At 42.3% G+C, this 18,091-nt stretch overlaps 1 protein-coding gene across 3 annotated transcripts in view; it reads right to left on the reverse strand.

The window, feature by feature from the left end:
• slc6a9 (solute carrier family 6 member 9) overlaps positions 1–18,091 on the reverse strand; it is an 84,843-nt gene that overhangs the window by 65,178 nt on the left and 1,574 nt on the right. Inside the window, exon 1 of one of the 3 annotated variants that reach the window (XM_024435607.2) lies at positions 36–248. The exons of the other annotated variants lie outside the window; for them this stretch is intronic. The gene's annotated coding sequence lies outside the window, so the exon portion shown is untranslated. Of the gene's footprint in view, positions 1–35; positions 249–18,091 lie in introns of those variants that run through there. 3 annotated transcript variants of the gene reach the window in all.

An 18,091-nucleotide genomic window follows, 5' to 3' on the forward strand; every position in this document is an offset into this window, starting at 1 on the left:
AAACATTTAAACATTGATTAAAAAACATGTCTTACCATCACAGAAGTAGCAATGCCCCTCAAAGAAAACAAGGGTTGGGTTTTACCAGACAGCGTAGGCTTTAAAAGGAACTACTAGATAAAATAGGATGTCAGGCTCAACGGTGAGAACCAACTGGTCTGCAGAGTGTACCGTTCTGTAACTATCCCACGCTCTCCACACAGTTAGTTCTGTTAATTTCCCTTAGGTCTGCTCCAGTAGTACATATAAGTGTTGCGCCACAACCATTGGAAACCCCTGGGAGGAGTAAAAAGGGGTTATTGGTGGAAAAATACAGGTCTGGTCTCCTTTCTTGTGTTCTCAATCTGAACACCCATTGCCGAGAATGAGTAGACTATGTCCAAATCATCTATTTATTTCTTTGACTGACCTATATCTAACTGCATCGATGTAGAAATGTTCCTGCTGACAATGTAAAAAGGATCAACTAGGCAGTGATTAAGCCTAGGGTTTCTTAGAATATTAGGAAACAATTTACAACATGATCATAATCATAACTTATTATTAAGAACAGTGGCAAGTTGTTATTTGTCATTGTAACACTGTACACCAAATTCAGTCACAGAAGTATGTTCTACAAATCTAAAAACTAGCTTAATTTAAACTGTTTTAAGTATAATAATAAGTAATAAAGATACATATTACATTGTACTTACAAGAATAATTAGGCCACACAACACTAAGAGTGCAGTTCATCTATAGGCCAACATGCCCATATGTGACCGACCACCTAGATTTGGTCTTTTGTAGCAAAATTGTGTTTTTTACATCGTCTAAAAGTAGAGACTCAGGAGATACAAAATGTTATATCATACACCACACATTCCCAGTGGGTCAGAAGTTTACATACACTCAATTAGTATTTGGTAGCATTGCCTTTAAATTGTGTAACTTAGGTTAAACATTTCAGGTAGCCTTCTACAAGCTTCCCACAATAAGTTGGGTGAATTTTGGCCCATTCCTCCTGACAGAGCTAGTGTAACTGAGTCCGGTTTGTAGGCCTCCTTGCTCGAATATGCTTTTTCAGTTCTGCACACAAATTTTCCATAGGATTGAGGTCAGAGCTTTGTAATGGCCACTCCAATACCTTGACTTTGTTGTCCTCAAGCCATTTTGCCACAACATTGGAAGTATGCTTGGGGTCATTGTCCATTTGGAAGACCCATTTGCGACCAAGTTTTAACTTCCTGACTGATGTCTTGAGATGTTGCTTTAATATATCCACATAATTTTCTTTCCTCATGATGCCATCTATTGTCCTGCAGTCCTGCAGCAAAGCACCCCCACAACATGAAGCTGCCACCCCCATGCTTCACGGTTGGGATGGTCTTCTTCAGCTTGCAAGCCTCCCCCTTTTTCCTCCAAACATAACGGTGGTCATTATGGCCAAACGGTTCTATTTTTGTTTCAGTACCATCTTTGTCCCCATGTGCAGTTGCAAACCGTAGTCTGGCTTTTTTATGGCGGTTTTGGAGCAGTGGCATCTTCCTTGCTGAACAGCCTTTCAGATTATGTCGATATAGGACTCGTTTTACTGTGGATATAGAAACGTTTGTACCTGTTTCCTCCAGCATCTTCACAATGTCCTTTGCTGTTGTTGAGATTGATTTGCACTTTTTGCACCAAAGTACGTTCGTCTCTAGGAGACAGAACGCGTCTCCTTTCTGAGCGCTATGAGAGCTGAGTGGTCTCATGGTGTTTATACTTGCGTACTATTGTTTCTACAGATGAACATGGTACCTTCAGGCATTTGGAAATTGCTCCCAAGGATGAACCAGGCTTGTGGAGGTCTACAATTATTTTTCTGAGGTCTTGGCTGATTTCTTTTGATTTTCCCATGATGTCAAGAAAAGAGGCACCGAGTTTGAAGGTAGGCCTTGGAATACATCCACAGGTACACCTCCAATTGACTCAAATTATGTCAATTACCCTATCAGAAGCTTCTAAGGCCATGACAACATTTTCTGGAATTTTCCAAGCTGTTTAAAGGCACAGTCAACTTAGTGTATGTAAACTTCTGACCCACTGTAATTGTGATACAGTGAATTATAAGTGAAATAATCTGTCTGTAAACAATTGTTGGAAAAATTACTTACACAAAGTACATGTCCTAACCGACTTGCCAAAACTATAGTTCGTTAACAAGAAATGTGTGGATTGGTTGAAAAACAAGTTTTATTGACTCCAACCTAGGTGTATGTAAACTTCCGACTTTAACTGTACATTACATCTAATCTCGTTCCTGACACTTCCGCTCAAATACACGGAAGGTCTGTAGGACAAACCAATCAAACGTGGCCTTCATTAGTTAGTGTTAGGTTTAAAAATCAAATTTTAAGAAGATTTTTACCTTCATTTAACTAGGCAAGTCAGTTAAGAAGAAATTCTTATTTACAATGACGGCCTACCCCAGCCTGGACAACGCTGGACCAATTGTGCACCACCCTATGGGACTCCCAGTCACGGCCGGTTGTGATATAGCCTGGGATGCAGTGCCTTAGACCACTGCGCCACTCGAGAATAGAGGTCGCCCGATTATGATTTTTCAACGCCGATACCGATACTGATTATTGGAGGACCAAAAAAGCCGATAGCGATTATTCGGCCGATTTTTTAATTTTTACAATTTGTAATCATGACAACAATTACAACAATACTGAATTAACACTTATTTTAACTTAATATAATACATCAATAAAATCAATTTATCCTCAAGTAAATAATGAAACATGTTCAATTTCGTTTAAATAATGCAAAAACAAAGTGTTGGAGAAGAAAGTAAAAGTGCAATATGTGCTATGTAAGAAAGCTAACGTTTCAGTTCCTTGCTCAGAACATGAGAACATATTTCAGACATGAGTCTTCAATATTCCCAGGTAAGACGTTTTAGGTTGTAGTTATTATAGGAATTATAGGACTATTTCCCTCTATACCATTTGTATTTCATTAACCGTTGACTATTAGATGTTCTTATAGGCACTTTAGTATTGCCAGTGTAAGAGTATAGCTTCCGTCCCTCTCCTCGCTCCTCCCTGGGCTCGAAGCAGTAACATAACGACAACAGCCACCCTCGAAGCAGCGTTACCCATGCAGAGCAAGGGGAACAACTACTAGAAGGCTCAGAGCGAGTGACGTGTGAAACGCTATTAGCGCGCGCTAACTAGCTAGCCATTTTAATTCGGTTACACCAGCCTCATCTCGGGAGTTGATAGGCTTGAAGTCATAAACAGCGCAATGCTTGACGCACAATGAAGAGCTGCTGGCAAAACGCACAAAAGTGCTGTTTGAATTAATGTTTACACGCCTGCTTCTGCCTACCACAGCTCAGTCAGATACTTAAGATACTTGTATGCTCAGCCAGATTATATGTAACGCAGGACACACTAATAATATCTAGTAATATCATCAACCATGTGTAGTTAATTAGTGATTGTGATTGATTGTTTTTATAAGATAAGTTTAATGCTAGCTAGTAACTTTCCTTGGCTTACTGCATTCGCGTAACAGGCAGTCTCCTTGTGGAGTGCAACGAGAGAGAGGCAGGTCGTTATTGCGTTGGACTAGTTAACTGTAAGGTTGTAAGATTGAATCCCCCGAGCTGACAAGGTGAAAATCTGTGTACTGCCCCTGAACGAGGCAGTTAACCCACTGTTCCTCGGCCGTCATTGAAAATAAAAATGTGTTATTAACTTACTTGCCTAGTTAAATAAACTTACTTGCCTATAAAAAAAATTAAAAATAAAATTGGCAAATCGGCGCCCAAAAATACTGATTTCCGTATGTTATGAAAACTTTAAATCGGCCCTAATGAATTGGCCATTCCGATTAATCGGTCGACCTCTATTCGAGAGCCCCAATATAAATTGTGGAAATGGGCAAGGTTAAGCCATAATTATGACTTTTTGACTGTGTTAAGTAGTAACCGTTTGTAACGGTTCTCTTGAGGTGAAGGAGAGGCGGACCAAAATACAGCGTGGTTTCCATTCATGTTTTTTTAATAAGACAACTAAACATGAATATAATACAAAACAACAAACGTGGAAAACCAAAACAGCCCTATCTGGTGCAAACACAGAGACAGGAACAATCACCCACAAAACCCAACACCAAACAGGCTACCTAAATATGGTTCCCAATCAGAGACAATGACTAACACCTGCCTCTGATTGAGAACCATATCAGGCCAAACACAGAAACAGACAAACTAGACACACAACATAGAATGCCCACTCAGATCACACCCTGACCAAACAAAACATAGAAACATACAAAGCAAACTATGGTCAGGGTGTGACAGTACCCCCCCTCCCCCAAAAGGTGCGGACTCCGGCCGCAAAACCTGAACCTATTGGGGAGGGTCTGGGTGGGAATCTGTCCACTGTGGCGGCTCTGGTGCTGGACGTGGCCCCCACTTCACCATAGTCTTAGTCCGCCACATTGTCCGCTTCCGTGGCCTCCTAACCACGGCGACCCTTCTAAATAACCCCACTGGACTGAGGGGCAGCTCGGGACAGAGGGGCAGCTCGGGACAGAGGGGCAGCTCGGGACAGAGGGGCAGCTCGGGACAGAGGGGCAGCTCGGGACAGAGGGGCAGCTCGGGACAGAGGGGCGGAAGCTCTGGCAGCTCTGGGCTGAGGGGCTCTGGCGGCCCCTGGCTGACTGGCGGTACTGGCGGCCCCTGGCTGACTGGCGGCTAACTGGCGGCACTGGCGGCCCCTGGCATACTGGCGGCACTGGCGGCCCCTGGCAGACTGGCGGCACTGGCGGCTCCTTGCAGACTGGCGGCGCTGGGCAGACTGGCGGCACTGGCAGCGCTGGGCAGACGGGCGGCTCAGGCGGCGCTGGGCAGACGGGTGGCTCAGGCGGCGCTGGGCAGACGGGTGGCTCAGGCGGCGCTGGGCAGACGGGTGGCTCAGGCGGCGCTGGGCAGATGGGAAGCTCCGGCAATGCTGGAGAGGAAGGCTCTGGCAGCGCTGGACTAAGGAGCTCTGGCGCCTCTGGAATGAGGGGCTCTAGCGCCTCTGGACTGAGCGCCAAACAGGGGGAGACTCCGGCTGCGCTGGCAGCGCCAAACAGGTGGGAGACTCAGGCAGCGCTGTAGAGGAGGAAGGCTCCGGCAGCGCTGGACAGGCGGGAGACTCTGGCAGCGCTGGAGAGGTGGAAGGCTCTGGCAGCGCTGGACAGGCGGGAGACTCCGGCAGCGCTGGAGAGGAGGAAGGCTCCGGCAGCGCTGGACAGGCGAGGCGCACTGTAGGCCTGATGCGTGGTGCTGGCACTGGTGGTACTGGGCCGAGGACACGCACAGGAAGCCTGGTGCGGGGAGCTGCCACCGGAGGGCTGGTGTGTGGAGGTGGTACTGGATAGACCGGACCGTGCAGGTGCACTGGAGCTCTTGAGCACCGAGCCTGCCCAACCATGCCCGGTTGAATGCTCCCGGTCGCCCTGCCAGTGCGGCGAGGTGGAATAGCCCGCACTGGGCTATGCAGGCGAACAGGGGACACCGTGCGCAAGGCTGGTGCCATGTAAGCCGGCCCAAGGAGACGCACTGGGGACCAGATGCGTAGAGCCGGCTTCATGACACTTGGCTCGATGCTCACTCTAGCCCGGCCGATACGCGGAGCTGGTATGTACCGCACCGGGCTATGCACCCGCACTGGGGACACCGTGCGCTCTACCGCATAACACGGTGCCTGCCCGGTCTCTCTCGCCCCCCGGTAAGCACAGGAAGTTGGTGTGTGCCTCCCCCCAATAAATTTTTGGGGCTGACTCTCGGGCTTCCTACCGCGCCGCCGTGCTTGTCTCTCCAACTCCATTCTCCTATACCCCTCGTCGCACTGCTCCAGCGAATCCCAGGCGGGCTCCGGCACTCTTCCTGGGTCGACCGCCCACCTGTCTATTTCCTCCCAAGTAGTAGAGTCCATACTCTTGCCGTCCAAAACGTCCTCCCATGTCCATTCCTCTTTTCGCTGCTCGTGCTGCTGCCCGTTACCACGCCGCTTGGTCCTGTTGTGGTGGGTGATTCTGTAACGGTTCTCTTGAGGTGAAGGAGAGGCGGACCAAAATGCAGCGTGGTTTCCATTCATGTTTTTTTAATAAGACAACTAAACATGAATATAATACAAAACAACAAACGTGGAAAACCAAAACAGCCCTATCTGATGCAAACACAGAGACAGGTAGTCTGGCCCAGGAGTGGGAAGTGGGAAGGTGAACGGAAAGGCTCTGGAGCAACGAACCGCCCTTGCTGTCTCTGCCTGGCCGGTTCCCCTCTTTCCACTGGGATTCTCTGCCTCTAACCCTATTACAGGGGCTGAGTCACTGGCTTACTGGGGCTCTCTCATGCCGTCCCTGGAGGGGGTGCGTCACCTGAGTGGGTTGATTCACTGTTGTGGTCATCCTGTCTGGGTTGGCGCCCCCCTTGGGTTGTGCCGTGGCGGAGATCTTTGTGGGCTATACTCAGCCTTGTCTCAGGATGGTAAGTTGGTGGTTGAAGATATCCCTCTAGTGGTGTGGGGGGCTGTGCTTTGGCAAAGTGGGTGGGGTTATATCCTTCCTGTTTGGCCCTGTCCGGGGTGTCCTCGGATGGGGCCACAGTGTCTCCTGACCCCTCCTGTCTCAGCCTCCAGTATTTATGCTGCAGTAGTTTATGTGTCGGGGGCTGGGGTCAGTTTGTTATATCTGGAGTACTTCTCCTGTCCTATTCGGTGTCCTGTGTGAATCTAAGTGTGCGTTCTCTAATTCTCTCCTTCTCTCTTTCTTTCTCTCTCTCGGAGGACCTGAGCCCTAGGACCATGCCCCAGGACTACCTGACATGATGACTCCTTGCTGTCCCCAGTCCACCTGCCCATGCTGCTGTTCCAGTTTCAACTGACCTGAGCCCTAGGACCATGCCCCAGGACTACCTGACATGATGACTCCTTGCTGTCCCCAGTCCACCTGGCCTTGCTGCTGCTCCAGTTTCAACTTCCACCTGACTGTGCTGCTGCTCCAGTTTCAACTGTTCTGCCTTATTATTATTCGACCATGCTGGTCATTTATGAACATTTGAACATCTTGGCCATGTTCTGTTATAATCTCCACCCAGCACAGCCAGAAGAGGACTGGCCACCCCACATAGCCTGGTTCCTCTCTAGGTTTCTTCCTAGGTTTTGGCCTTTCTAGGGAGTTTTTCCTAGCCACCGTGCTTCTACACCTGCATTGCTTGCTGTTTGGGGTTTTAGGCTGGGTGTCTGTACAGCACTTTGAGATATCAGCTGATGTACGAAGGGCTATATAAATAAATTTGATTTGATTTGATTTGAGACAGGAACAATCACCCACAAAACCCAACACCAAACAGGCTACCTAAATATGGTTCCCAATCAGAGACAATGACTAACACCTGCCTCTGATTGAGAACCATATCAGGCCAAACACAGAAACAGACAAACTAGACACACAGCATAGAATGCCCACTCAGATCACACCCTGACCAAACAAAACATAGAAACATACAAAGCAAACTATGGTCAGGGTGTGACACCGTGACAAATACTTTACTCAGTAAAAGTAATTCCTATAGAATTCTATGGTCACTCCCCCTAAGGACAACTTTGAATGGCTGATATCCCAGGTTAGATGTGCTGTGTGCGCAATAGCCTGGGGACAACATTACACCAAGAAACACTTACCTTGATGAAAGCCCCCAACCTAAAGATATTGAAAGTGTATTTTCTTCTGGAACCAAGTTACATGTTCCTCAGTACACAAACACGCATGCAACAACAACGAGCCATACCACACGATGCTGGGCCCAGTCACATTGACCCACTCCCCTGCTGAAAGATCAGCAACAAAATGTTGGCACCCATTGTAACAGGTTATAATCAAGCCCTGGTCTCCAGCATGGGAACAGAAGAGGAATAGCTGGTGTGGTAGTCTCAAGTTGGACTACCCCAAATCATCTTGTTTCTGACACACACACACACACACACACACACACACACACACACACACACACACACACACACACACACACACACACACACACACACACACACACACACACACACACACACACACACACACACAGGTCCATCAACCCTTTTGAATACCTCTCACACTCTACAGTAACATGTGGATCATGAAAGAACGTTCAGAAATCAGCAGAATGTTAATACTTAGTTTGAAGTGAGAAACATGCATTCATAGCACATCTATAAAGACTCGCATGAAGCAATACTTAATTTAAAGTCAGACCCCTTTGGTCATTCATAACACATACATAGAGGCTGAATGATGTAAACACAAATGTATTAACACTTAGGGAATGATCACTAACAGCTAAAACAAATAAACACATGATATGTTCTAACTATGCATTTCCTTTTATTTTTACATTTTAAAACAATACACATACATTGAGTTCTTAAAAGTTCAGCAATGCAATGACATTGAACATTACACAGGGCTGTGAATAGTGTAGCTTGTCAAATGGATTAAATTGTGGGGTTTTTTGCTAATCAATCTAAACACAATACCCCTGAATGACATTGTATGTAGATGGAGGAGCAATTTTTTTATTTAATCCATTTAAGAATAAGATTGTAATGTAACAAAATGTGGAAAAACTGAAGGGTCTGAATACTTCCCGAAGGCATTGTATATATTTTTAGGAACTCAGTTGGGGTCTCGACTTACTGTTTAGAGTTTTAATAGTAGAATACACAAGGTGCGGTTTTGAAATTTGGTTGTGCATCAGAAGTTTTTCTCTTGTCAGTCACTAACAGTCACTCAATAAGCCATGTAAGTTAGTCTAGCCAGCTACTGCATCTAAACTTGTAGTAATCATGAACGAATACCGACCGGGCACACAGGGCACGTGCCCAGAGCCCCTGACCTCCAGGGGGCCCCATTGATTTTTTTAGTCACTGTCACTCAGATATCATATTAACATGGCATAAGTCATAGGAAAGTGTGTAGAATTGCGGGAAATTGTTTTGCCCACAAGGTGAAGGAGGTCCCCCAATAAAATCTCACTTAGGGCCTACCAAAAAGGGGCATGTTTTAAAAACATGAGCTTGTATCACAGGAAAACACTAAATTTCTGAAAAAGTTTAAGAACATCAGACATAGACCATATCTATGAGATCATCAGGTCCTAGATACACTTGCCGGGAACACATCTTCTTCAATGCTCCCTTTTCTGAGTAGACCTTGGCTTAGGCCAACTTATCGATATTGAGATGGCTCATGTTCGGGAAGAAAGATGACTGTATATTCAGGAGGAATTGTGGGAGTAATGACCAAAGGTCAACATCTAGCCTGATAACTACGTATTTGCAAATAGGCCAGTGGTTCCTTGTTAAGTCAACTTGTATCACTCTAATTAAAAGGTGTAGTGAGGCAGCTAAGCTGAAATATCCATAACGATAGTTCATTTTGTGTAAATAGCACCAAGTGGGTCTAGCTGTTCGGCTCTTGCCATTTAAAAACAATAATATATTCTAACAATGGGATCAATATTGGCTTTGGTTAGGATTAGCTTATAGAAGAATGAGTGGAGTATGCATGCCGGTGTCTGCCATCACATCAAGCAGATTAATTCATATTAAGTGGGCAGGTTCTAAAACTCACTTGACCTATATTGTCCTATAGCCTCTTCATAGCCAATTTTAGGCTAAGTGGTGTAGTGGAATTCAGCAAATCCCATTACTCTTATCCTAAGCAATGGCAGGAAAAGCAGTAATGACAATCTGCTATGGTATGATTGGCCTCCTCCTACTGTCTCTGTAGCTACATGATACTAAACCTCCTCCCCTGCCCTCCACCCACCGCCCCATAGATAGCACTGGGGCTCACACTACAGATCCTCACTGCTGTTTGTTGGGCTAGGGCTAAATATGGCTTTAGCTTTTGAGAGAGTTCACTAAAACCAAATCCAACCAGCTACGTGTGAAATTGGGAAAGACATTCTAGATACACTTGAAAAGTTATTTTCGTAGTAATTACTGGCATTATTATCAGTTGTGTTGTTTCGCTTCTCCTTTATATCCCCTCTGTTATGTCTGAGTGTGTAAGAGGACACACTACTTCACCAGAGACAGATATAGGCCTAGACCTAGTGTCAGTTTCCTGGTATAGTGGAGATGTACAAAGTATTGAATTTCACTATTCTGGAGTTTCTGGTTTATGCTAAGGATGAGTGACATCCAACTGGTGTCTGAATATGAAGCAAGTTACTCACTGGACTTGAGTAAACATCAATGAACATCTATAAACATTGTGGTCTGCCTGTAATACGGCAAAGCAGCTTCTCGTTGGATTTTTCACTTTTCACTGGGTGAAAACACTAAGCCAAACTCTACTCCAGTCCACCTGACTATAACAGAAAAAGTTCAAAATACACCACTTTGCACTGGGTGGGAAGGAAACATTTTATAATTGATTTCTGTGGTAAAAAAAAGTATGAGAAACATGTAATGTTTAATTTCATGTTACTCAACAAATAAAACGGGTTACATAAACAAGATGGAAATGTCCGTTTCAGGCCCTGTGGGGTGGGGCGGTTGAATGACCTATCGTTGAATTAACAGTGATGACATATGTGACTAATTTCCAAGAAGAAGCTAGGTGTATGTCACACGTCACTAGTTCACAGGATAGGTATTTGAAGATATTTTTTTTGTAGAACTTCCTTCTGGAACATGTGAACTTTCATGTGCCTTAATAACAAACTTTTATGCCATCTGTAAATACGAATAAAATTGTTAAAATTACGAACCTAGTTGGTTTTGCAACGGAAAAAGTCAGGAGCGGGACGGAAGGTACACTGGCAATACTAAAGTGCCTATAAGAACATCCAATAGTCAAAGGTTAATAAAATACAAATGCTATAGAGAGAAATAGTCCTATAATAACATCCAATAGTCAAAGGTTAATAAAATACAAATGCTATAGAGAGAAATAGTCCTATAATAACTACAACCTAAAACTTCTTACCTGGGAATATTGAAGACTCATGTTAAAAGGAACCACCAGCTCTCATATGTTCTCAGCAAGGAACTTAAACGTTAGCTTTCTTACATGGCACATATTGCACTTTTACTTTCTTCTCCAACACTTTGTTTTTGCATTATTTAAACCAAATTGAACATGTTTCATTATTTATTTGAGGCTAAATTGATTTTATTGATGTATTATATTAAGTTAAAATAAGTGTTCATTCAGTATTGTTGTAATTACAAATAAATAAAAACAATCGGCCGATTAATCGCTATCTGTGTTTTTGATCCTCCAATAATCGGCGTCGGTATCGGCGTTGAAAAATCATAATCGGTCGACCTCTAGTAACAACATCTCCACCCCGCTGATCCTCAACACTGGGGCCCCACAAGGGTGCGTTCTCAGCCCTCTCCTGTACTCCCTGTTCACCCAGGATAGTTTTAAGGTGGAGATATGGTTCTTCTGTTGCAGTCATGCACAATGTTCTTGGTTGGTCATCAATCGATAAGATAATTGAAAGGAACATGCTTATTTTATTTCATAATATACATAATTTAAAACGGCCAAGTTCTATTCACAATGGTATTCAGTTGGTAAGAGACAGACATTCCGTAAATACTAGGAATAGATTGTCCACCATCTATGCGTTGTCCTGGCAGAAAAGAGAAATAAGCATTGATTTAGAGCAATAAAGAAATTGAATAAATTAACTGAGCAAACCAGAATACTTTCAATATATACATTTAAACATGATTTTAAAACGATTGAAATATAATACATAGAAATGTTGTGGGACTATCGTAGATGAAGAATCAATATTTTTTTAGATTGAGTATTTATTGGGTCATTATGTTAGTATATTATCTATGTTTGTAATAGTGTGTTATATGTGGAAATGTGTTCGTATTATAAATTGTATTTGAATGTTTAAGGACTCTTGGAAGATTAGTCCAAATGGGGACCAAAAGAGATCCAAATCAAATAAAAAAATCAATCATGACTGCGTGGCCATGCACACCTCCAAGTCAATCATCAAGTTTGCAGACGACACTACAGTGGTAGGCTTAATTACCAACAACTATGAGACGGTCTACAGGGATGAGGTGAGGGCCCTCGGAGTGTGGTGTCAGGAAAATAACCTCACACTCAACGTCAACAAAACAAAGGAGATGACAGTGGACTTCAGGAAAGAGCAGAGCGAGCAGCCCCGTATCCACATCGACGGGACAGTAGTGGAGAAGGTGGAAAGTTTTCAGTTCCTCGGCGTACACATCACGGACAAACTGAAATGGTCCACCCACACAGACAGCGTGGTGAAGAAGGCGCAGCGGCGCCTCTTCAACCTTAGGAAGCTGAAGAAATTTGGCTTGTCAGCAAAATCACTGACAAACTTTAACAGATGCAGCAAAACATGGATGTTGGCCTATATACAAAATACATGGTACCTGCTACTACTCATAATACTGCATGCCTGGCATTCTGAGATGCCCTCTCATACCAGTCTGGTTAGTTGTGAGATATGCACCGTTAACACCATCCCAAAAACAACAATGAAATATTTGGGCACAAAAGCACACATTGGACACGGCAGTCTCCCTTCAGTTTAATTATAGAGCTTTGGGAAATTTCCATTAGGGCCTACAGTGCTGTGTCTGTCCGTCTCTCACCCATCCTTCATCTTGGGCATCTTCCTACAATGCAGTAGTGAGTGTCACGGAGACACTCTCCTCATTCACACACTGTGATAACTGAAATGTAGGCTACTCAATAGGTCTAGGCTACACGCTATATTCGGATTCATTTCATGGTTTTGATTTAGTGCATTGTCGTGCATTGCGGCCTTATGTAAGAGTAGACTACTTGTGTCGTAGCATAACTAGTGGCACAATCCAAATTATATGATACAAATTAGGCCTACTACAAATGTCTTTGATTTAGGCCTATATCAACCATGTTTATGTAACAGGTCTTCAGCATAGTGCAGGGTAAGGTTTAATAAAGGCAGTGTAGCACTTACAGTGCCTTCAGAAAGTATTCATTTGATAACACTTGACTTATTCCACATTTTTCCGTGTTACAGCACGTGTCAAACTCATTCCACTGAGGGCCAAGTGTGCAGGTTTTTGCTCCTCCTTGTACTTGATTGATGAATTACGGTGACTAATTAGTAAGGAACTCCCCTCACCTGGTTGTCTAGGTCTTAATTGAAAGGAAAAACCAAAAACCAGCAGAAACTCGTCCCTCCGTGGAATGAGTGTGTCACCCCTGTACACAGCCTGAATTCAGAATGGATTCCATTTATTTTTACCCCATAATGACAAAGTGAAAACATGTTTTTAGATATTTTTGCAAATGTATTGAAAATTAAATACAGAAACATCTAATTTACATAAGTATTCACACCCCTGCGTCAATACATGTTAGAATCACCTTGGGCAGTGATTACAGCTGTAAGTCTAAGAGTGTTGCATACCTGAAATGTACAATATTTGGACATTATTATTCTTCAAGCTCTGTCAAGTTGGTTGTTTATCATTGATAAACAACCATTTTCAAGTCATGACATACATTTTCAAGCCGATTTAAGTCAAAATTGTAAATAGGCCACTCAGGAACAATGTCGTCTTGGTAAGCAACTTCAGTGAATATTTGCCTAGTCTTATAGGTTATTGTCCTGCTGAAAGAAGAATGTGTCTCTCAGTGTCTGTTGGAAATCAAACTGAACTAGGATTTTGCCTGTGCTTAGCTCTATTCCATTTATTATACTTTTTTTTAACTCCCTCGTCTTTGCCAATGACAAGCATACCCATAACATGATGCACCCCTCCAACATGCTTGAAAATATGAAGAGTGGTCCTCAGTGATGTTGGATTTATTCAGGACAAAAAGTTTGCAGTTTTACTTTACTGCATTCTTGCAAACAGAATGCATTTTCTGGAATATTTGTATTCTGGAACAAGCTTCCTTCTTTTCACTCGATCATTTAGGTTAGTATTGTGGAGTAACTAAATGTTGTTGATCAATCCTCAGTTCTCTTATCTCAGCCATTAAACTCTTTCTGATTTAAAGTCATCGTAAAGTCAGTCATTTAAAGTCATTGTGAAATCCCTAAGGGATTTCCTTCCTCACCGGCAAATGCCTGTATCTTTGTAGTAATTGGGTGTATATGTTTTGTAAATTTCATTTAACCTTTATTTAACTAGGCACGTCAGTTAAGAAGAAATTCTTATTTAAAATGAAGGCCTAGCCCGGCCAAACCTTAACCCGGATGACGCTGGGCCAACTGTGCACCACCCTATGGGACGCCCAATCACGGCGGTTGTGATACAGCATGGAATTGAACCAGGGTCTGTAGTGATGCCTCTAGCACTGAGATGGAGTGCGTTAGACCGCTGAGCCACTCGGGAGAATTGGTGTATTGATACACCATCCAAAGTGTAATTAATATGCTCCATGCTCAAAGGGATATTCAATGTCAGCTTATTTTTTTTTTACCCATCTACCAATAAGTGCCCTTCTTTGCGAGGCAGGAAAACCTCCCTGGTCTTTGTGGTTGAATCTGTGTTTGAAATTCACTGCTTGACTGAGGGACCTTACAGATCATTGTATGTGTGGGGTACAGAGATGAAGTAGTTATTCAAAAATCATGTTAAGTCCATGCAACATATTATGTGACTTGTTAAGCCATTTGTTTAATCCTGAACATATTTAGGCTTGCCATAACAAAGGAGTTGAAGTTGAATACTTATTGACTAAAGACATTTCAGCTTTTAATTTTTATTAATTTGTAAACACCGTTAAAAACATAATTTATTCAACCTTGGGGTATTGTGTGTAAGTCAGTGACACAAACTCTCAATTTAATCAATTTTAAACTAAGGCTGTAAAAACAAAATGTGGAAAAAGTCAAGGGGTATGAATAATTTCTGAAGGCACTGTATCTGTATGACTTTAGTTCCACAATACAGGCCTAGGCTAGGCCTAATTCTGGTTTCACACTGCTTTGTGAAAACATAATACAGTACCAGTCAACATTTTGGACACACCTACTTATTCAAGGGTTTTTCTTTATTTTTACTATTTTCTACATTGTAGAATAATAGTGAAGACATCAAAAATATAACATAACACATATGGAATCATGTACAGTAGTAACAATTAAAAAAGTGCTAAACAAATCAAAATATATACTTATATTTGAGATTCTTCAAAGTATCCACCCTTTGTCTTTGATGCCAGCTTTGCACACTCTTGGCATTCTCTCAACCAGCTTCACCTGGAATGCTTTTCCAACGGTCTTGAAGGAGTTCCAACAATTGCTGAGCAGTTGTTGGCTGCTTTTCCTTCACTCTGCGGTCCAACTCAGTGTGCCTTGAATTCTAAATACAGCACTGACAGTCTCACCAGCAAAGCACCATAACACTTCCTCCTCCATGCTTCACGGTGAGAACTACACATGCGGAGATCATCCATTCACCTACTCTGCATCTCACAAAGACATGGCGGTTGGAACCAAAAATCTCAAATTTGGACTCATCAGACCAAAGGACAGATTTCTATCGGTCTAATGTCCATTGCTCATGTTTCTTGGCCCAAGCAAGTCTGTTATTATTATTGGTGTCCTTTGGTAGTGGTTTCTTTGCAGCAATTCGGCCATGAAGGACCGATTCACGCAGTATCCTCTGAACAGTTGATGTTGAGATGTGTCTGTTACTTGAACTTTGTGAAGCATTTGTTTGGGCTGCAATCTGAGGTGCAGTTAACTCTAATGAACTTATCCTCTGCAGCAGAGGTAACTCTGGGTCTTCCTTTCCTGTGGCGGTCCTCATGAGAGCCAGTTTCATCATAGCACTTGATGGTTTTTGCGACCTCACTTTTAAAGTTCTTGAAAATGTCATTTGACTGACCTTAATGTCTTAAAGTAATGATGGACTGTTGTTTCTCTTTGCTTATTTGAGCTATTCTTGACATAATACGGACTTGGTATTTTACCAAATAGGGATATCTTCTGTATACCCCTACCTTGTCACAACACAACTGATTGGCTGATATTCATTTTGAAGGAAAGAAATTCCACAAATTAACTTTTAACAAGGCACACCTGTTAATTGAAATTAATTCCAGGTTACTACCTCATGAAGCTGGTTGAGAGAATGCCAAGAGTGTGCAAAGCTGTCATCAATGCAAAGGGTGGCTACTTTTAAGAATCAGCATTTTGATTTGTTTAACACTTTTTTGGTTACTACATGATTCCATATGTGTTATTTCATAGTTTTGATGTCTTCACTATTAATCTACAATGTAGAAAATATTAAAAAGTAACGAAACACCCTTGAATAAGTAGGTGTGTCCAAACTTTTGACTGATACTGTACGTCAGCATAAATACGAATTAAATGCAACATATTAGCTTACATCAGCTCCAGAAACTTGAGTTCTGGAGCCAGAAACTACAAAACATGTAGCTAAACTCTGGGTAGTGGAAGCAGGCTATTTCTGTCAAAGGAATGTCTTCAGAATGCCAGTGCAGGGCCAGCTGGCCAATGGTATCAGTTCACATTCTATGCACCTGGTCAAGACTTTCTCCACAACAGTGGTGTTTAGTCCCCGACCTAGGCCCTACATGTTAGTACAGTATGTAAACCATTTAATGTCAACGTTTTCCTGCCAGCCTCCCCTCAGAGGATATAAACTCCTTAAATGTGTGGATATTAGGCCTACTAGCTTTTAAACAATGGACAAATAAGCATAACATATGTAAAGATAAGTAAAACAGGTCAAATTCTTCCAAATGTGTCTTAACAGTAGGCTACAACAACAATAATAAATGCCATTTAGCAGACAATTTAATCCAATGCAACTTCCAGTCACGGATGCATACATTTTGTTACATATGAGTGATCCTGGGAATCAAACCAACTATCCTGGCCTTACAAGCGCCATGCTCTACCAACTGAGCTACAGGGGTACAATATTGTGTAACATTTCCACTTAAGAAGACAATAATTTAGTTGAGCTAGTCCTAACTCCTAGCTAAGTGGGAGAAACGAGACATGACAACTAGGTGGGAACTGATAGGACACCTACTGTACAGTGTTGATGTACAGTGTCTTTTTTTAAAGGTGAATTAAATCCCATGTATTATTATTACATTATAATTATTATTATTTTTTTTTATTATGCTATTGCAAGCAAACAAAATAATGAATGAATGTCTTCCGAGTTCTAACATGACTGAACTGGAACAACATTCATATTGAAGCCAGGACTTTGATATCTTTAATGGTCATTTGTGGCAGTTTGGCAAAGGACTGTTATTAGAGAATACTTTAGAAAATAAACCTAGCTGATAATTAATAGGTCTACGCAAAACTAACATTTAGATACAGATCTGTGTGATGGATGCATTCTGTATGTTGTGTGGGAGGTTGCTGAAGGACTTATTGTAAGTGATGAGGAATGTATACATTTTTTAACTTTTTTTTTTAAAACAACACAAACCATAGTAGTAGTTGGGCTAGACCTGTTATTTTTCTACAGTGAAGTTTGAGAAAGTATTATTGTAGAGTATTTTTGGCATTTGGAAACAAGGTGGCAATTAGGGTAAATATTTAAATGAAGGAAACCTGCATGAAGGAAACATTCACAAGCCATAACAGTGGGCTAGTTAAAGTACCTGTACCTGTTCATTTCTAAAGGTAAAGTGTGATAAAGTATTTTTGGAATTTGGAAAATAAACCTCATACTATTCATTCCAATCCAGTTCATAGTGGTGTAGTGGTTCCGGTCTAAACTGTTGAAAAATACATCCATTATTTCTTTTTTGAAAGTTGACAAAGTCCCGAAAAACATTTGCTGTGTTATTTTTTCTTTAGAAAAGTAACTAGTGCTATAAAACACCATCAATACCACCATCACATTTACAATGGCAACATTGACCCCTGGGGGTAGCACCACTTCACAGCAGCAGCGCAGAAGAAATAGGCCTATTGAAAAATCACACTGCTGCTAAATGATAATAACAGTCACAAATCAAAATATGTTTGGGACATTCGAAAATGTTCACAAGA

The sequence above is a fragment of the Oncorhynchus tshawytscha genome, linkage group LG10 (genome assembly GCF_018296145.1).
Source record: "Oncorhynchus tshawytscha isolate Ot180627B linkage group LG10, Otsh_v2.0, whole genome shotgun sequence".
NCBI classification, from domain to species: Eukaryota; Metazoa; Chordata; class Actinopteri; order Salmoniformes; family Salmonidae; genus Oncorhynchus; species Oncorhynchus tshawytscha.